Consider the following 22,138-nt stretch of genomic DNA (forward strand, 5'->3'; position numbering starts at 1 on the left):
GAATCTTTTTTTCCTTTCTGCAAATTCTAAACTGAAGCTTCAGCGTCTCATCGTTTCCTTTACAACCAAAACAAAACAAAAACAGAAAGACCCATAACAATGCTAAACACACAGCAGGGGTTTAATAAATGCTTAATTGTTTATCATTGGTATAAAATTTAAATTATTTTAATACTGAGGTTATGCCTTTTTTTTTTCATTTTTTGGCAACTGCCTTTATTGCTTGATGTACTGGTTACTCAAACATTTATTTTGAATTAGAATGAATTAGGATTTCTTTAGCTAAGCCCATTCTAATCTATTACTTAAGAAACATTTAATATTTGCAGCACCTGGATGGCTCAGTCGGTTAAATGTTCAACTCTTGATTTTGGCACAGGTCATGATTGTGAGATTTCAGGCTTTGCTCTCAGTATAGAGTTTGCTTGAGATTCTCTCTCTCTCCCTATTCCTCTGCCCCTCCTCCTGCTTTTGTGCACTCTCTCTCTCTCAATAAAAAAATAAAATCTTAAAAAAGAAACATTTAATATTCATATTAATATGTTCTTTTTGTGAATTTGTGGTTTTATATCTTTTCTTTCCTCATTTGAATGTACTGCTGTGTTTATGAGAACAACTGCTGATTTTTAAAGATATGAGACCTTCTCTTTTTATGTAAATTATTTGGCTGAAAAAGCTTTTATTTTTATTTTTTTGAAATAAATTTTGTTTTAAATAAGAATAACTAAGTGAAGTTGGACAAGATAATAGTAACAAACACTCCAGATGATCTCGGGGCCTTTAAGAATAAACATTGCAATTGCTTCACTACCTATGTCAAGATGAGATAATTGTTAAGAATCCTATCTGGAGTCTGTTCAAGAAAAATCTCTGATTTCAAACATTTTTCCATCCTTTGTTCTTGTAAGGATAGGTACCCAGAATATATGGCCTTTTGTATTCCATCTATGGGCTTTGGATGTTCAAGAATAGTTGATGTGGGGGAATGGAGAGCTAAAATGCTTTGATTAGGAATGTGATAGTTTGGAGCCGGCAGCCCCAAAAGAGTGATTGGTAGATACAGAGAAGAATATAGAAAATAAAAGCAAAGAAGAATGTGGCCAGAGAGGGGCATCTGGGTGGCTGAGTGGTTAGCATCTGCCTTTGGCTCAGGTCATGATCCCAGGGTCCTGGGATCGAGTCTCACACTGGGCTCCCCATAAAGAGCCTGCTTCTTCCTCTGTCTATGTCTTTGCCTCTCTCTGTATGTCTCTCATGAATGAATAAATAAAATATTTTTAAAAAGAATGTGGCCAAAGAGAACTTCCATAGTAATAAATGGCCAGTGGGTTTGAAAATAGTGAACTCTTTAAAGTTAGGTGTTATGTCTTAATTATCTCTTTATCTCTAGCTCTTAATCAAGTGCTGATCTTTGCCTAGGACCTAAGTAAATATTGAAATGAGTCAACTGAATTAGCTTATTGCATTTATATAATGACTCTATTATGTCAGTAATATTTCTTGTTTATATATGATGATATCAAGGCTCAAATATATAATTAACAAGGGGCAGAGCTGGAAGGGATTGGGATGTAAATGAAGTCTCCAGGAATCCCCAAACCCATGTTTCCACTATACCAAGATTTTTCAAAATGTGTCTTCAGTCCTATCTATGGTAAAGTTGAAACAGTTCTGCTGGGGAAAATATTTTTCTTCCACCTTTCTAGATTCTTTGGCTGATCTAATAATTAAATTGACATGAGACAGATCAACAGGAGGAAAACAAACACAAGTTTGATAACATGTGTACCTCCTGTATATGTAGGAAAGGCCCAAAAACTGAGTAACATCTGAAAATGACTGAAGCCATCACCTTAAATACCATCTTCAGCTAAAGACAAAAGAAGGTATTGGAAGTAGGGAGTTCATTTTGGGAGGTTACCAGGAAAAGCACATTCAAGGTTCTTACAGAGATTTCCAGTTATTGTTATCTATCTTCATAGATAAATTTCTAGAGGCTGAGCCATTTCTTTTTCTTGGTATAGTGAGGGAGACACTTTTATAAGTGGAGATTTCCATTATAAATATCTTTCTTACAAAAGAGTAACTTCTACTCAATTTTAAGAGCTTCTCTTGTGTCTGCAGTTCTTTTTTATAGATTTTATTTATTTATTAATTCATGAGAGACATGATGAGACAAAGAGAGACAGAGACACAGGCAGAGGGAGAAGTAGCTCCATGCAGAGAGCCCAATGTGGGACTTGATCCTGGGACTCCAGGATCATGACCTGGGCTGAAGGCAGGTGCTAAACCACGGAGCCACTCAGGGATTCCCATGTCTGCAGTTTCTTAAAAATAACCAGCTTAAGGTGTGCCTGGCTGGCTCAGTCAGTAGAACATGCAAGTCTTGATCTCAGGATCATGAGTACAAACACCATGTTGGTCATAGAGCTTACTTTTTTTAAAAAAAGCTTAAAATAATCAGTATGCCAAAAAGCGTATCTTCTGTCCTTCAGTTTCATGGTTATAGATTTTCAGGAAGTCCTGTATAGTGTGTTGTCCTTCCTGAAATTTCGTAAGGCATATTAAAATATTAAATCTCTGATAAAAGTTTTATTCTTAAAAAAAACTTTATTTATTTATTTATTTATTTATTTATTTATTTATTTATTTATTTAAAAGACACAATTTATTCAGCATGATCAGACTATTACATTTAGCAACCAATAACATGGGTGCAAAAAACAAAAACTATGTTAAAACCTTTCCTTGGATGCTTTAGACTTTTCACAGAATAGAAACTAACCTGTTATACAGTTAATTACAAATATACTCCTCGAGTTTTTTGCCCATACGCATGAGTATTATCTAAAATATGTCTTCTTTGTAGCAGCTAGCCCCTGACACCACTAGGCTTGGCTGGGTCCACAAATCTGTTGTAACCTGTAGCTTTCCTGTCACTTCTCTGGCTCTCCTCTCCTTCTAAGCTTTGTTTCCTGGCAGTAATTAAAACCTTCTGCTGTAGCTACTGCTGCTGCTGGAATGACCATAGCCAACATGGTTTTGTGGTTTGGTGAGGTATTAGCTTCTGCCACTATAAAGGCCAGGGCTTCTGCCTACAAAATTCCTCCTTTCCTGGATCCAAAATTTGAAGATTGATTGTTGTCATTGCCAAAATGGTCACTAGCTCCTATCACTTAAAAAAATTGCTTCCTTCATTACCAAATCTATTAGAGCCATCCCCATTGCCACCATATTCACCACCACCTTGACTGCCACCCAAACTACCTCACCTACTGAAGTTTCCTCCATGACTAAAGTTGTCATTCCCACAAAAACCACCTCCATGGCCACTACCAGAGTTTCCAGAACTTATACTTTTTTGGCTGGATGAAGCCTTAGCCATCTCTTGCTTAGATAGGGTTTTCCTTACTTCACAATTGTTTTCATTCATAGTATCTTTTTCTTTTAAAGATTTTTTATTTATTTCTTCATGAGAGAGAGAGAGAGAGACAGACAGACAGACAGACAGACACAGGCAGAGGGAGAAGCAGGCTCCATGCAGGGAGTCCGACATAGGACTCGATCCTGGGTCTCCAGGATCAGGGCCTGGGCTGAAGGCGGCCCTAAACCGTTGAGCCACCCGGGCTGCTTCATAGTATCTGTTTTTAAAAAGATTTATTTACATGAGAGAGTGATAGCACTAGTAGGGGGAGGCACTGAGGGAGAGGGAGAAGCAGACTCCCTGCTGAATAGGGAGCCCAACACAGAACTCTATCCCAGGACCCCAGGATCATGATCTGAGCCAAAGGCAGATGCTTAATTGACTGAGCCACCCAGGTGTCCCATAATATGGTATTTTTCAGTGACAGTCTTGTCTATGGAGTCATGGTCATCAAATGTTACAAAAGCAAAGCCTGTCTTCTTGCCACTGCCTCAGTCATTTATGATTTAAATCACTTCAATTTTCCAATGCTGTTTAAAATAATGATGTTCTTTAGTGTCTTCTTTAATGCCATCAACAAAAAAAATCTTTTTTACAGTTAAGTGAGCATCAGATCTTTGAGAATATTCTCTTGAGACAGCCCTCTTTAGTTCCACATCTCTTCCATCCACCTTGTGTGGCTCTGCATCCATGTCTTCCACAGTGGCATACCTGACAAACCCAAAACCTCTGGGGCACTTGGTGCTTGGATCTGTCATTACCACATAGTCTGTAAGTGGTATGCCTCTTAACGGCTCTATAGACTCATCAATTTCTTCAAAGTTCAAACCTCCAGTGAAGAGCTTCCACAGCTGTTCAGGTTCTTTGGGAGTCTCTAACTTAGGTATAATAATGATGAGAGAGGAGATTTTAAGGATGCTTACTTACATCGCATCATCATCCATGGGCAGAAAGCTCTGATAAAATTTTTAGTTAAGGAATTGTTTGAACTTTGTTTCTGTCAGAATTTCTCAAAGGTGGTTTATTGCAATTTTAGGTCTTTTTTGGATGGCATGTTTTTTGAAGGATGGAAGGAAAATTGCAGGAAATGTTTACTATCCACAATACTACAAGAAATTATATCACTGGCAAAAAACATGATGAAATATCATAGTCAATACATTCTGGAAAAAGATAAGCTCAGATTATAGGAAGCTATTAGTATAAACTGGTAGTTTTTAAGTTTTGGGGACTTGTAAGGGTATTTATAAAGAGCTTAATTATCTATCTTTATCCATATTTCCTAGAATAATAGGACCTATAATTGGAAACATACATTTTTAGCATCTACTACTTCCTTGAAATAAAATAGACAGAAGAAATGGATTATTTTTCCTTCATCTGTTCAAATACTTGTCATTTAAGAGGCTCCAGGGTGGCTTAGTTGGTTAAGCATCTGCCTCTTGGTTTCAGCTCAGGTCATGATCTCAGGGTCATGATATGGAACCCCAATTCTGGATCTGTTCTGTGATCAGCAGGGAGTCTGCTTAGGACTCTCTCTCCCTCTCCCTTCACCCCTCCCTCTTCTCTCTCTCTTTCTCTCAAATAAATAAATCTTTAAAAAGACTGGTCATTCAATTAAACTACAAACCTGGAATTTGGAATTTCATAATTATTTCCCATTAATGCCTGCTTCTTATCTTTACTTTGTAACCTGGAGAGAAAGAGCCACAACTAGAGGCAAATATGTGTTTATTTGGGGGTAAGCATTGTAATTTGGGGATCACAGATTTAGATGGTTACCCAAATGTGTTTCTACTTCTAGAGTGAAGGCAATGGATTTTTTAATGAGGAAAAGGAAGGATATTAATTACATAAGTTGAAGAAAATAAGTTTTTCTTTTAGCGTTAAGAAGTTAACTCTGGGTTAGACATTGATTGATAACTCACATTATCTTCAGAAATTCCATAACTATTGTCTTGTGACCGGGATGTCCATTCTTCTACAGACTTCTCAAGAAATTGCTCAAAACAATTGCCATTTTGCCCAGCCTAAAGGTTTTTTTCCCAGTTCAAACAAAGGTAGGTAAAGCAGTTTCTCTGTAGTGGTTTCTCCAACTCCATTTTTAAAATGGCTCCAGTCATGACAGTTTTTCACAACTTAAAGTTCAAACAGATTAAACTGTAGATCAAGGTAGAAATACTGCATTTAAATTTATTTATTTATTTATTTATTATTTATTTATTTATTTATTTATTTGAGACAGAGAGACAGAGAGAGAGAGAGAGAGAGACAGAGGGAGAAGCAGGCTCCATGCAGGGAGCCTGATGTTGGACTTGATCCCTGGTCCCCAGGATCACGCCCTGAGCTGAAGGAGGTGCTAAACCACTGAGCCACCTGGGATACCCAGAAATACTGCATTTTTTAAGGAGGTGATTGGAAGCAAATTGACTTCTAAGTAAGTAACTGGGCTGCAGAAATAGTCATGAGTATCTATGATTATTAAACACCTTGTATAGAAGAGGATATTTTAAACACCTTACAGATAACTAACCATTTATGAGGTACAATTATGAGAGAGAAATAAGAAATATATACTTATAATTAAGTGTTAATGTAGCCCACTTAATGTTAACACTAAAGTGCTGATGCTTTATTCTGAATTCTTATTCTGTTAGTTGATTTGGAATAAGGCAAGCTATAAATAATAAAGATTAGGCAGATCAGACAAAACCTATATTAAGATTCTAGCATTTTCATTATACTATATACAGATTTTTCAATAGAAACTTCACCATTTTTATAAAAAATTCTTAAATTAGAAAAAAATGCTACACACTTTATCATCAGGAGAAGTATAATTAATCATGCACATAAATATGTATATTCAATGTTTAATATGTGCATAATTGCCCTCTTATAGGAATTGAAGATTACATAAGGGAAATTAATAAACAAATATTGATTGAGCAGCCCTTACTTTTTAGGTTAATGCATTTACTTTTGAGGATGCAAAAAGTCCCGTATGGAACATATCAAAAAGGTTTGGTCAAAGAAACAGTGTCAGACCATATTACAAACTCAATCCATAATTGCTGACAGATGAAATATGAAAATATGAAAACAACACATTATGTGTTATTCTAACAATATGAGCATGCAAAGAATAATTATTAAGGAATTCAGGATAGTGCACTATGAATGTGGGTTGAGTAACAAGAGAAAACCTAAATTCAAAGTGGGGCTTAACTTAGATATCAAAGGTGAAAGTATCTTTTTTTTTTATATGGGAAGTATAGAAAACAGTAGAAGACAGGGACAGATACAACAGAAACTTTCAGAGATAAGTGAACGTAGCATGTTGAAATAAACGGAGAGAGATGGAAAAAAAAAGATAAGATGGAAAAGCATATTGTAAGTATACATTACAGAAACTCTTCTAGAAGAAGTTAAATGAGAGGCAGGGAAAATCTAGCAGGATATGAATTTTAGCCATTGAACATTTTTATTAAGAAATAAGGCCCATTTCATTGAGAAATTCTCCATAGTCTCCATTGGGATTTGGTGGAGCTCTAGACAATGGATCGTTTTGAGAAGATATTTTGGAAATTCAGGCTTGATGTAATGGGGAGCTGGGGTAAGAAAGTGCTAATGTGTGCAAGCTAGTTGGGCATGAGGAAGGGACAGATGTAACAACACTCCCAAGAGAAATTCTGCAGGACTTAGAAATCAGTGACATTAATAAGATAGCAAATTGACTGAGAGTAAGAGCAGGATTAAAATAATGAAGTTCATTTCTTCTTCTGTTATCCAAAGAAAAATTTTACCTAGCATAGCAATGACAGTAGAATTCTAAAGCACTAAACATTGTAGCTGAATGCTATTAAAAGCATGTGAATGTTCCTCAATAAGAAATCTATTTTGTGTAGCAACAAGTATTTATGAATATATATGACAAATTTATGTAAACCTTATGGAGAAAACTGGAAAACTTTAATGAAAGATATTAAATAAGATTGAAATTGAGTAAAGAGGTATAAAATGCTCATAGGTGTCATAACCAATTTTTCTGAAAACATTAAATTTGTTTTGTATAATTCCAATGAGAATGCCAATAATATTTATTTTCAATTTGAAAAGTTGGTTCTAAAATGTATATGTAAGAGTGAGTAGGGGAGACATATGTACATGGTGTGTGTGTGCGTGTGTGTATACACTAATATATTTATTTGTAGCAACTAGAGGTGTGCCCTTTTGGTTAAATGACAGGAAAAGAGAAAAATGAAACAGGGACATTTGGGTGGCCCAGTTGGTTAAGTGTCCAACTCTTGATTTTGGGTCAGGTCATGATCTCAGTATTGTGAGATTGAGCCCGGTGTTAGGCTTTGGGCTGAGCATGGAGCCTGCTTGAGACTTTCTCTCCTTCTCTGTATGCTCCTTCTCCACCTCTTTCTCTCTTTAAAAAAATGGAGCAGAAAAAGGTCCCAGGATCAGATCCAGGCACATATAAGAATGAGATGGTATTGCAGATCAGTAGTGATTGGGAAGACTATTCAAGAATAGCACTTTGAAAGAATTATTTAATGGGGTCTTTATTTCATACAATACACAAGAATAAATTCCAGATAGGTTAAAGACAAATGTAAAAACAAAATTTAAAAATTTTAGCAAAAAATTAACTTTGGGCTAGTTTGGGATCCTCTAAACTAAATAAAGAAGTATAAAAAATTAGCAGAAGCTTTGAAAAATTAGTAACATTCAAACTAAAACTTGTTTTCACTCAACCAAAAACTATTAGAGCTAACCAATGAATTTGGTAAAGTTATAGGATACAAATTAATATACAGAAATGCATTGCATTTCTATACACTAATAATAAACTAGCAGAAAAAAAATTAACCCCTTTTAGCATCAAAAAGAATGAGATACCAAGGGATAAATTTAATCAAGAAGGTGAAGAACCTGTACTCTGTAACCATAAGAATTGATGAAAGAAATTGAAGGTCACACAGAAAATGGAAAGATACTGTATTCATGAATTGGAAGAATTCATATTATTAAAATGTCTAATTTGATTCTCCCATAACATCATTCTCAGATTATCATTTCATACTTGTGTTTGATTGTTTACTGTATGTTATTTTTCTCTTTCTTTAGATAGTAAGCTCTAACAAAGAATATGTCAGTTTCACCTACAATTGAATACCTAAATCAAAGCCTGGTGTGGCCATTTCTAAATATATATTTGTTGAATAAATGAATGGGAACTGTGAACCAACCAGTATTGGAGAGAAAACAAACAACTCTTCACCTCCATACATCAGTGAGAGCAGGTCTTGGTTAATTCCCTGAAGTGTGATATTTTCTCAGTGAGATAGATGATCCTTTGTATAATGGATGATCCATGACAGATCCCGGTTCAAGGGATTAGACACTGGCTACATCTGACGATTCCTTGTTTATTGTATTCCTTGGGGACTGAGGTTAGAGGTTCATTCTATGGGATCACGCAGGAACAATAGGGTCACTCAAACTATTCTTTTGCCATGACTCTAGAAGAATTACTTCCATTCCTATACCTTCTTTTTTTCCAGTATAGGGTCAGAACACTGGATTCCATATTGCCTCATACTTGCTTTCTTCTTCCATAAATCCATGTGCATTCTTAGCTCCCTGGGCCTTCAGGCCATGCCCCAGCCTGTGAGAAGTCATTAATTTGTATCTGCATTGGTGTCCCATTGTCGACAGTCCCAAGCACCAAACCCATAATTTCCCTGAATGTAACAAATTCACTTTTCAATGGATACTACTGCCACCATATTTCTCCTGTTAATTTCACAGAGAAAACCACTGACCTGAAGGAGTTAGCTGGACTTATTCTCACAGATATGGGGAAGTGAAAAGTTACCTCTTTGCAGAAAATAAAAATAAAAGTAAAAATAAAAAGGGAAAGAAAAGGGAAGTTATCTCTTTGCTCCCAGCATTTCTCAATTCATCATGATGTTCATTCATTTGGTGCTTACAGTCCTGCACTGAACTTCCTTCACCTGCTACCCAAACTTGTACCATTTTATGGATCTATTGTGCTGTACAAAGGAATAGAGGTACTAATAACTTAGACTATTATAGTAAATAGCGTATATGACTAGAGAGATCAGGCCAGATACTTTCAAACTCAAAGTTTACCTTTAGCATGATAATACAATTCACAGACAATTATTTTATTTTAGCTTTACTATCCTGTGGAGAGATCATACTATTTTTTTAAATGAACCTCCAAAGATTTTAAAAATTAAAAAAGTAGTACTTAATGATAGTAAATGAAAACACTTAGTTTGCTTTCTTCTTTCTTTCTTTCTTTCTTTCTTTCTTTCTTTCTTTCTTTCTTTCTTTCTTTCTTCTTTCTTTCTCTTTCCCTTTTTCTTCTTCTCTTCTTCACTCAGCCAATCCTATAGAATGAAATGGTTTGTATGTTTTCCCTAGGCTTTCAACCTGGAGATTGAAAAGGAGCAGTGAGGCTATTTGCTGTACTGTATTTATTACTATTGCCAAATGGTTTGCATTTGTACGTGTATTTGATTAGGCAAAAATGCAATACAAGCACTTGTTTTGGTGATAAAGTCAATTATTATTTTTCAACTTTTGCAAAAGACACATAAAATTTGATATAATCCTATAAATAGTTTGATATGCATTCCATTCATTTAGGGTGAAACCAAGCAACCAAAAAAGTGTTCACCAAATATTTGGATTACTAGACAAATATTTGCATTACTAGACAAAGCAATACATAATTGTTCAATAATCTTAATTGACTGCCTTTAATAATGACTTCATTTTTCTTAATTTTGATAGCTGGTTTCTACATTACTAAAGTTTTATCCTAGCATATTATGACCATTTTACAGGTGAGAAAGTGGAATTGCATGGGGTTTACTAATGTGCCCCAAATGTACAGTTAACTATAATCTTAACTAACTATTTAAAGCCAGATCTGTAAGTTTCAGAGTTTGCGCCCTTATCCAATATATTACATAAGAGTCAATCAATAAATCTTTGTTTAATCTAAGTGAATTTTGCTACCTGAGAATCAAAGTAACAAAGATTGAGAGGATTAAAGAAGTGAATTCAGAACTTGAGGGAATGGCAGAATGATTGTAATGAAACTTGAATCTCTTAGAAAATGCTAGACCATGTAATCTGTGTATGTAGGATTGTGTGTGTGTGTGTGTCTTTGTATTTGGTGGTGCCTAATATTCAGAGACTTTTTCAATAAATATTATAAAAGGCAATGATTAAAATTATAACTGGCAAGGTAAAAAGAATTTGGTGCTCTATAATTACAAAAGGCGAAGAAACCAAACTACTATGAAATGAAAATACATTCTTTAAATCTGTTCTCACAGTTCCCAGACTAATAACTTGCTTTTATTTCTTTTACACTAAAGCAACTGATAAATTGATTGAAAATTGTATATAATACAGTAGGTGTTTCTTGTTTTTGTTTTAAGGTAATACTCATAAGGAGGTAGTGAAAAGCAGTGTGAAACGAGAGTAATCCGAGAGGAGCAGGTGGAGCTCTTTCTCTTCTTAGATAAGGGCTCTATTTTCACAAAGTCATTATAGTTGCATGAACCATATGCTGAGAAAACAATAATCTGGGAATAAGCTAATATTACAATACATATTTTAAAACAGCAAAGTTGATAAAAACAATATACTTATTCCATTTATTTCCTTTACTTGAAATTTTCTTTCTTTTGAGGTTTTCATTTTCAAATTCCCAGTTCATCTTAATCTTTCTTGATAATCCTATTATACTGCCAAAAAAAAGTATCCTTTCCTTACCTCAAAGCATACAAGCCACTTTCTCATGCAAATGCATATGCAGACACACGCACTCATGCAAACACACATCATGCAGAGGTACACACATACACACATACAGAAACACATAAACACAACTCGTACATACACACACATGGTCACTTAGATTAGGAAAGTCACGTTGATGTAAATATATTTTACAGTTTTTAACAGCTTTATATTTCGAAAGTATCAAATATTCTGGCAAATGACAAAAGGAGGCTTTTAGAATAAAATTTTTCTAAGTATTTTTCAGAATGTTTATCTGTATACCTTTTTAAAATGACCATTTGACACATATGCAGTAAAACAAATGAAATCCAAAGGTAGGCTTTATGAATTATTATAAGAAAGACAGTTATCTATACTCCATCAAGGTCAAGAAATAGAATATTTCCAGAACCCCAGAAACTCTTTCTTCTCCTTATAAGTAACAACACTTCTGAAATTTCTTTATAGTTTTGACTCCAGTGATTATCTGGCTGATAATGATAGTTCAATCTGCTTTTGATGTGTTGTAAGTATACTTCTAGAGTATATATCCCCTTATGTATGTCTCCTCCTTAGTTTTATGTTGGTATGATTCATCTGTGTTGTTGCATTATTTCATTTTCATTAGTAATTATAGTAATCTATAACAAACTGTATTTATTAATCCTTCTGGTTTTGAGCAATTGGATTTTTCCCCATTTTATTGAGAAATAATTGACACACATCACTGTATAAGTTTAGACATACAGCATGATGGTATAATTTACATATATTGTGAGGTGATTATCACAGTAGGTTAAGCCAACATTCATCATTTCATATGGATACAATTTAAAAGAAAGAAAGGAGAAAAGAAATAAAGGAAAAAATATTCTTATTGTGATGGGAACTCTTAGGGTACACTCTCTTCACAACTTTTCTGCATATCACACAATTCAAGTAATTGGATTGTTTTTTTATTTCAACATTACATTAGAGCTGTGGATATCTTTTAATCTGTCACTTTGGATTCTTTTTTTTTTTTTTTAAAGATTTTATTGATTTATTCATGAGAGAGAGAAAGAGAGAGAGAGAGAGAGAGAGAGGCAGAGACACAAGCAGAGGGAGAAACAGGCTCCACACAGGGAACCTGATGTGGGACTCGATCCTCGGACACGAGGATCATGCCCTGGGTCAAAAGCAGGTGCTAAACCGCTGAGCCACCCAGGTGTCCTTGTCACTTTGGGTTCTTGTGCATGAATTCTTTTGGGTAAATAATAAGAAAGTTATTAGTCACAGACAGTGTTACCATATAAGTTATTATAGATACTGGGACACTTTGGGGGTTAAAGGTGTTCTAGAATGAACATCACTGTATAATTTTAATATTTTTAATATTAATTGAGTGGCAAATAGGCTATAATAGCTGATTGGCTAATTAAACAGTCCTATCCTAAAATAATTTTTAGAAATCAAATTAGTTCTGAGAAAAAGCATAATATCTGGGTACAATGAATAAAAAATTGAAAAAAGCCTTTGTACTTATTATCTGATCATTTAAATAAATAAGTGGAATAATCTTAGACTTAGATAAAATAACTTATTAACTACTTCATTAATTGGTCACTATTTACATGCTGAATGTATTTTTTAATGTATTTTTAATATTTTCAAATTTCTTCCACAACTGCCATAAGTGTTCCTTGAAATTTTATTTAGTGGATTAATGAATCTTGATTTTCCATTCTTCTCTATAATTAAGAAAGATATACTATCTGAAAGGGCAAACATAAATCTAAACTCAGAACAAATTTTGTTCACTAGAGAATATTTTTATTGAAAATTTTCATTATTTTACACTAAGTATTTTCACAGATATGTCTTTTAGGCTCTACTAAGAATTTTCTTCTTTTCCCAAATAGTTTCATTAGGGAAAAAAAAAAACTCTTGAATTGTTTATGTTGCAAAATTATAGGCTTTCTTAATTTCATTCCATTCTAGTAAAAAAGAAAATACACCTATCCTTTTGAAAATACAAGCTCCATGAAAAATGTTCTCCTGCATCCTATAGAAAGGGATTATATAATTTAAAAATGAAATTTTATGCAGGTTGTTGTGATTTATTTAATTTATTCAGTTTATCTCTTGATCTTAATATATTTTTTGTTTGTGTTGCTCTTCCTTGACTTAACGATGGGGTTATGTCCTGATACACCTGTAAGTTGAAAATATCAGAAGTTGAAAATGCATTTAATACACTTAACTTACCTTAAACATGTTCAGAACACTTGCATTAGTTTACAGTTGGGCAAAATATATAACACAAAGCTGATATGATAAAGTGATGAGTATCTCATGTGATGCATTAAATACTGTACTGAATGTGAAAAATAGAATGGTTGTATGGGTGCAGAATTGTTAGATGTATCAGTTGTTCACCTTCATGATGGCACAGCTGCCTGGGAGCTGTTGCCATTCAGCTTCACAAGAAAGTATCCTACTGCATATCACTCACCTGGGAAAAGATCAAAATTCAAAATTTGAAGAATGTTTTCTACTGAATGCATATCACTTCCACACCATTGTAAAGACAGAAATCTTAAATCCAACTACCATAAATTGTGGACTATCTATATACTTTTTTTCCCCATAACTAACTCAGTGAAATCTTTAAGATTTTTGATAGTGTTTATTAAATAATTTGATGGAATATTTTTACTAGTGTTAGAGAAACAACAGCTCCATAACTTCAGAGGACCCATTTACAAAAAAAAATTCAATACAATTATAATACATTTAGGTTGATTTACCAAATAATTCTTCAAAGGCTCAGACATTTTTCTCTTTTTTTTTAAATTTTATTTATTTATATTTTTAGAGAGGAAGGAAGACAGAGTGGGGAGGGAGGGGCAGAGAGAGAAGGAGACAGAGAATCTTAAGTAGACTCCATGCCCAGTGCAGAGCCTGACATGGAGCTTCATCTCACAACCCCTGAGAAGATCATGACCTCTGTCAAAAGTCAAAATCAAGAGTCAGATACTTAATTGACTGAGCCCCCCAGGTGCCCCAAAGGCTCAGACATTTCTAAAATACTATGGTGCTGAAAGATTTTTTGGTTTGTTTTCAACATAACTTTATTATAAAAACTTTATAGTTTATGTACTCAAATCATGTGTATTGTAAAACTTGACAACTACAGCCTCTGTCTAGGTCATTGGGATATTACAATTTGATTTAGATGCAGTTATGAATTTTTGTATGCAGCATACATCTGAGTACATTTCTGTGACCCAGATTTGTTTAATTTTGTGAAAACTTTGTGTTCAGCATGATGCTATGTTCCCTAATAATTTGTATTTCTGGGTGCCTGGGTGGCTCTGTGGTTAAGCGTCTGCCTTTAGCTCAGGGCATGATCCTGGAGTCCCAGGATCAAGTCCCACATTGGGCTCCCTGCATGGAGCATGCTTGTCCCTCTGCCTGTGTCTCTGACTCTCTCTTTCTGTGTCTCTCATGAATAAATAAATAAAATTTTTAAAAAATTGTACTTCTATTATCATCATAAAGCAAACAGTTTTGTCTTTAATCTTAAACTTTTTAATAAATTCACAAAACATTTATTATAAAGTATGTTTTACCTTTGTCAGAATGAATTTCTAAACACTTTGACTCCTTAATTTCAATGAAAAAATGTTTTTGGAATTAATGATTTCTATTTGAAGCATCTGATGAAACTGTTGGAGTCACCATATTAATTAACAGGTGTCAACTTATTTTGTAATTATTCAAAATAACTCATTTATGTGAGAAAAATTTACTAAGAGATTAGTCATCTGATCTAAATGAAAAATCATGCTTCATAGGCTTACGTGTTTCACATGGAAAGGGTTCTTCTGGGGCTCCTGGGTGGCTTTTTGTTAAGCGACCCACTTGATTTTGGCTCAGGTACTGATTTCAGGGTCATGAAATTGAGCCCAATGCTGGGCTCCATGCTGGGTATGGAGCCTGCTTAAGGTTCTCTCTTCCTCTACAAACCCCTGGGTCCCCACACATGTGCACTCTCTCTCTCTCTCTCAAATGGAAAATGCATTTCCTTCAGTTTTGTGTGTTAAATCACTATTTGGGGGGTAGTTGTGTTAACTTACTAACTTTTAAAGTGGATGTTGAGTATCCTTCCACAGGACTGTGTCTTATTTATTTCTTAAAAAATATTGACAAGAGTATCACTTTAATACATAAGAATATCATAAATGTCATAAGCATTTTGTGAAATGTTTGTCCATTTCAGCTTTCTAAGAAATGAAATTCCTATAGTTCATTTTTTCAGTTTACATTACTTGCATTTTGTATGTAGCTTTTGACTTTTGAGCCATTTATTCTGAAAGAGGTTATTACAAAACAAAAGGAATATTATCAAGCATCAGAATAAATAAAATAATTTTGCAGTTTATGATAAATACCAAAAGTACTATGGCAAAAATATTCAGATTTTTATTTAGAAATTCTTGGGGCAGCTGAGTCACTCAGTTAAGTATCCAACTCTTGATTTTGGCTCAGGTCATGATCTCAGGATCCTGAGATGGAGTCCCGTGTCAGGCTTGGTGTATAGCAGGGGAGTCTGCTTGAGATTCTTGCTCCCTCTCCTTCTGCCCCTCCCCCTGCTTGCATGCATACACTCTCTTTCTCTAAAATAAATAAGTCTTTTAAAAAAATTCTATGGCATGATGGCTCAACCTTGTTTTTAAAAAAACATATATTTCACATCTATTTTAACTCTAATTTCTTACATTTCTACTGAACCCCTAATTGGTGGCCTGGAAGCTTTCACATCTTGCAGACAGTGTGCTGGTATAGGAACAATTGGCTGGTAAGGCAAGTGGCTGGCAAGGGAAACAATGGCACTCCAACCATTAGTACTAAATGGAACAGGATGCTGGAGCAACAGGTAATTAGGGCTATTTGGGGAACCTATGATTACATGCATCATCAGGTCTGCAAATAATGCCAGATTATTATTTCAAAGTGTATGTAAAGCTGTTTCCATTGATTCATATTTTCTTTGATGTAGTAGAATGGGGCTTGTCTCATTTGGTGTTTTGTTTTTTAAATTCATTAAGTGATATTTAATTTTTATTCTCCATATGATCCCTCAAGAGTTTCATCCTCTTTAACAATGAAAAACACACATTTTAAAAATTCAAACTCATCAATATGAAATACAAAACATTAAGATATACCAAAGAAGACAATGCTTACAAATGGGCAAAATGATTAATAATACCACTTATTTAAAAAGTGTACAAATTATAACAGTTTCTTTGGAGGATAATTTCACAATACATACTCAGGTTAAAAATATGTGTATCTCTTATGCAAAGACTAGGGTTTTTGCTCTGCATCCCAGAGAAATATTTACCCATTAACACCAAGGCTGGTGAACATTTTGATTAATGCTACAATATGATTTAATATAAAAATTAGATAAACATGAAAACTCCTAACTCTGGGAAACCAACTAAGGGTGGTGGAAGGGGAGGAGGGCGGGGGGTGGGGGTGAATGTGTGATGGGCACTGAAGGGGGCACTTGACGGGATGAGCACTGGGTGTTATTCTGTATGTTGGCAAATTGAACACCAATAAAAATAAATTTATTATTTAAAAAAAGAAAAGAAAATCAAGAGTTTACTGGTAAAAAAAAAGAAAAGAAAATCAAGAGTTTACTGGTAAAAAAAAATAAAATTAAAATAAAAATTAGATGCAGTATTTAAAATAGACTATGTAAGCTATGTATTATTTTGCAATGAAAATATATCCAAGTAAATGTTTCAGTGAAAAAAAAGCAAGTTGTTGTATATATGGATGGGCAGATTTACAACAAAGCAAAGGAAGCATGAGAAGCAGAGCACTTCACTTGCATGAGGCCTGTCCAACTCCTGGATCTGCCCCCCAAAATATGTACCTTATAATATCAAATGTGTAAAAAAAGGCTTTCATAAAACAAAGATGTATTTTTACATATTCATGTATATATACATTCTCCTAACAAAGAGATTAGGAAGAATATACTCTAAATACACAAAAATGAATATTTTTGGAGTTGGGAATTAACATTCAGAGTCTATGTAGAGGTAGAAGATGTTTTAGGATGTAACATTATATATGTATCATAAGATTTCTGTAGAATGAACATATATTACTGTGTAATTAATGTAATTGAAATAAAACATATTTTTAGGTATCCAAATAATAGAAAAAAATACTTGATAGAATGCAATTTTCTTGACAGGAATAGAAAAGGGATATACAGTCAATAGAAAAAATTGCAAAAAATAAAATAGAAACTTAGAGGATAGCTTGTCAGCCTGCAGCACATTTCTGAAGAAAGCTATAGAAGATGAAAACAGAAGGAATAGTTGGAAACAATATTCTAAAGGATGAAGTCTGAGAATATTTATAATAAATTGGTAGGAGAGTTTTCAGTTTCGTAATAACCTACAGGATTAGGTAGGTTGAATGAATTTTCGTCTTCTAATTGAAACTCTTTTTTGGTCATGTGTCTGGCTTCAGCACAGAATGTGGGCAGCAGTGAGAGTGTACTATGTGGGCCCAGCCTGTAGCTGGGTGCTCCATCTTGCCAAATCCCATTAGGTCAGCTAATCCCAAGCCTAGCTGTAGCTGCATGATTATCAATGAGTGATGTTTTGAAACCACTGAGTCGTTGTTATATAATGGTAACTGAGTAATACAAGTGTCACATAGGATAGATAAAATGAACCCACACATACATAATACAGTGAAATTTACAATATCAAGGATAAGAAAAGAAAATTCTCAAAAGCTTCCAGGAAAAAGGATTATCTTCAGATCCACAGCAATTATAGTGCTAGTAGACTTAACATTAAAAGGCAACAAAATTATATCTTTAGTCTAGAAATGTATATGCAGGTAAAATACCCTTTAATAATGCAGGCAGAGCAAAAGACACCAACATACTCAAACATCTTCACTTTAAAACTACAGCTACTGCTAAAATAAAGGCATCATGTGTGAGATAATAGTATACTTTAAGCATCACATAAAAAAATATCTAACAATTTCAATCCTGATAGGAAAAGTACTTAATAACAACTGGAAAAATTGTTCAAGGAAATGCAATGATCATGGCCTTAAGTGAATTAATATTTGCAAAGTTCTGGAAGAGTGTCTGGGCCATAATAAATACTGTGTAAGTATTTTTTTTTTTAAATGATCAACTTTGCAGACACCTGAGAACATATTTTCTTACAGTATTGATTTTAACATTAGTCTACTGGAGACTGATGAAGTAAACACAAAATGTTAAGTGCATAATTGAATTGCAAAACACAATTAAAAAGCTTGATCTAATAACTATACACAGAGACTTGCTCCCAATAAATAACAATTGTATATTCTTTTGAAAAATACAAGACATTTAAAAAAATTAACTATATTAAAAATTACCAAGATATATGAAATATAATATATATCTTTATCTTTCATCTAAGAGAATATATATTATGTACACTTAAATAACATAGACTCTCATAAGCATAAGTATGTATAATATATATGAGAGCATATATATATATATATATATATATATATATACAAATATTAATGAAGTGTTCCATTCAAGAAGTTAGAAAACCAAAAATAAACTCTACACTAGAATGGAAATGAGAAAAGAACATAAAGAACAAAACCAGGGGTGCCTGGGTGGCTTAGTTGGTTAAGCAGCCGACTCTTGATTTCAGCTCAGGTCATAATATCAGGGTCATGGGATGGAACCTTGAGTTGGGCTCTGTGCTCAGCAGGGAGTCAGCTTGAGAGTCTCTCTTTCCCTCTCCTACCGCCCCTCCCCTCTTCATGCTCGTTTACTTTCTCTTTCAAATAAATAAATAAAATCTTCTAAAACCCCCAAATAATATAAATGATAAAAATTCTTCCTTAAAAGGATTTATTTATTTAAGAAAGAGATAGTGAGCATGAGTTGAGGAAGGGGCAGAGGGAGAGAATCTCAAGCAGACTTCCAGCTGAGTGTGGAGCCCAGTGCCCAGCTCAGTCTCAGGACCCATAAGATCATGACCTGAACCAAAACCAAGAGTCAGAAGCTTAACCAATCGAGCCACTCAGATGCCCTGATAGATAAAAATTCTAATGAAGGAAGGGGGAAAACAGATGGTAAAAATAAACAAACACATGATAAGGTGTTCCTAACTATAGATTGAATATAGTTTTAAATTTTATAAAATCTCACCCTTAGTACTATACCTTTCAAAAGATGCTAGGACTAGGTCATTTTTATAAATAATCTTTCTATTCCAGCAAACAGAAAAGGAGGCCGGCAGTGTAGGACCACTGTTTGGCTATCCATGGTACTAGATTGAAGAGGAGAGAAAGACCAGGCCCTACACCCAACTTGAGTAAATAAAAAGAACTTGGGTTAATTATCTACTGGATAATTAAGGGAGTTGGTACAATAAGGATACAGACTATACCAATCACATTTATGCATTCATCCAGCACCAATTATTTATTATCTACCAAATGTGTGGCATGTTTCTAGACACTGGTCACACGGTAGTTAAGTAAGAGTCAGAGACTCTACCCTTAGGAAACTTATATTTTGGTGCGGGCATCAAATGTATATATGAGCATATATACTCATATATACATATATATGCAGTTAAAATATATACACGTTAATCTATAATGATATATAAAAGAAATATATAAATACATATTAGAAGATCAAGAAGTAATAAATGGGTTTATTAGAGAACTAATACATTCTCTGAAGAATTGTAAAGCAGGGTAAGAGAATAAAGTCTAAGTAGCAGTCCTACTTTCAATTCCTTCTAAGGAGACACTCTGCAGGGAGAATGTGGCAGGGTGGCAGGTTTATGGTGGCTGTGGGAAGAATACCTGGTCTGTGGGCACAGCCATGGGAACATCCCTGAGCCCAACTGGTGCTGGTCTGTTTGAGGACCACACGAAGCCCCAGTGCAGGGGAGGTAGTGTAGTGCCAATGGGAGGAAACAGGCCACACACATAGCCAGGGTATGATCGCTGAACATCTCTAAGTCATGATAAGGACCTAGAATTTTATTCTAGGTGTGATGGGGAGCAAAGAGACAGATTTGAGGGGAAGAATGACATGATTTGTCATGATGCTTTCTAGAGGATCACTCTGGATGAGAATGAAATATGAGGGGTCAAGACTGGAGACTGGGTGATGTGTCCTAAGGCCAGTGCAAAAATCTGGATCAATGATAATCCTCATCTTTGCCTGTTCCTCCAGTTGGAAATCACAATCTTATTCACTTGAATAAATAACCATTATTTGAAGGCTATTGTTAAGATAGCCCCTTCCCTTTTCTTTCAAAAGGCCAGATATTCCTAGCAATTTTATACTAATTTCATTCTCATTACTTAATCATTTGACTTGCCTTTGAAACCTCTCCAAATTATTCACATTTGTCTAAATCATTGGGCTCTAAAAATAGAAGCAAGAGTCCCAGAATGTCCTAAGTAAGATCAAGAAAATTAGTCACAAATTTTTCTATTGGAGTTAAATGTATTCTGATGATGCATCCAATTGTCTTTTCTTTAAAATCAAAGGTTCTGTCCCTGGTGGTTTTATAACATCTATGAAGGAATTGGTCATTTGAGAAATTTGTCCCCAGGAAAGCTGTTGTCTTAGGCCAGATTTCCTGAGAAGTGGTGTGTGCAGGAGGTTTATTGTGGGGTACTCTATAGGTGCTTTAACATAAGGTAGTAAAGGACAAAGGATTAGACTGATGGAGACACTGACCTATACCAAAATGAGAGCAAAGTTCCCAGCAATTTCAGACTTGCTCTGATTGGAGATAAGATGTGGCCCTCATACTCTGTATCTACTAGTCAATGGATGCTGAGTGTCCTGGACAAAGTTAGAATCTCCATCAAGGCAGCTCTGTTTGGCCTGAAGACCTTACCTAGAGAGGGATTCACCAGCTGGAGAAGGAGTGTCTTGGTCCCAAGGAGGGAATCCAGGCAGCACAACAGCCAACACAGCTGCTCACTGAGTCGTAATTTTAAGCAGAGGTGATAAATAGCACTTATGCTCTTGTGTGTCTCTTCATTCCAGAGATGTTACTCTATATCCAACTGTGAAAAACTGCCCTGCTTAACTAACTATTCCTTACAGTCTGCCAAAGGCTCAGGCATCATTCTCATCTCTGTATATGCTTTCTTTCTAACCACATCTTTAGTCTGTTGATTAGTACTTCCTATTTCTCTGAACTTTGCTGTGCTTTGGTTCTTTAATTAAAATACAAGGGTACCAAAAGCTAGAAAATCAAAGGTCTTTCTACATTAAAAGCAATGCATCAGCTAATAAAGAGCATCTATTCCATCACACTAATGCTTATCCTGTTCTGCTTCTAGTGATTATCCTTTTTTTTCTAGTGATTATCCTGAAGGTAGAAAACTTTAATTGTCCTCACCCCTGAGCTCTACAGTTGGTACTTTTTAACTTGATCGTAGTGATGGTGATAGGGAATGGGAGAGACAATAGAATATTCTAGACAGAAGCTTCCTCTGAGTTCCTGTTTAGAGTAGCCAGTGACCATCTCAGCAAGTTGCAAGACTGTCCTAACCTTTATTTCCATTGCTTTGAGCATAAATTGTTGATCCCTGAAGACATGAAATGTCAACATTGTTTTGGCTTATTTTGAACACTAAAGGCAAAGTTCTTCCTTATCTCTACAGGTGAAAAACAAAGAAGCAGAATTCTTAAATGGAAGATATCATTAAGAGATAGTGTTCCTCCTCCATGAGTGTAAATAAGGACACGGTGTTGTGAAATATCCATAGTTTGCTTCGTAAAAATTTTCAATT

General features: G+C 34.6%; 1 long non-coding RNA gene across 3 annotated transcripts; it reads right to left on the reverse strand.

The window, feature by feature from the left end:
- Positions 1-9,595: 9,595 nt before the first annotated feature.
- Positions 9,596-21,785, reverse strand: LOC112660828 (uncharacterized). Of its 3 annotated transcripts, none has more exons than XR_007410084.1 (3): positions 21,235-21,785; positions 13,508-13,754; positions 9,596-9,852 (listed from the first exon to the last, which is right to left on the reverse strand). It is a non-coding gene; the product is annotated as an uncharacterized LOC112660828 (long non-coding RNA). The 3 variants fall into 3 exon arrangements; XR_003137234.3 differs by having other exon boundaries at positions 9,596-9,895; XR_003137233.3 differs by lacking the exon at positions 9,596-9,852 and adding an exon at positions 13,070-13,454 and having other exon boundaries at positions 13,679-13,754.
- Positions 21,786-22,138: the final 353 nt, after the last annotated feature.

This window comes from Canis lupus, chromosome 4 (assembly GCF_003254725.2).
Source record: "Canis lupus dingo isolate Sandy chromosome 4, ASM325472v2, whole genome shotgun sequence".
NCBI classification, from domain to species: domain Eukaryota; kingdom Metazoa; phylum Chordata; class Mammalia; order Carnivora; family Canidae; genus Canis; species Canis lupus.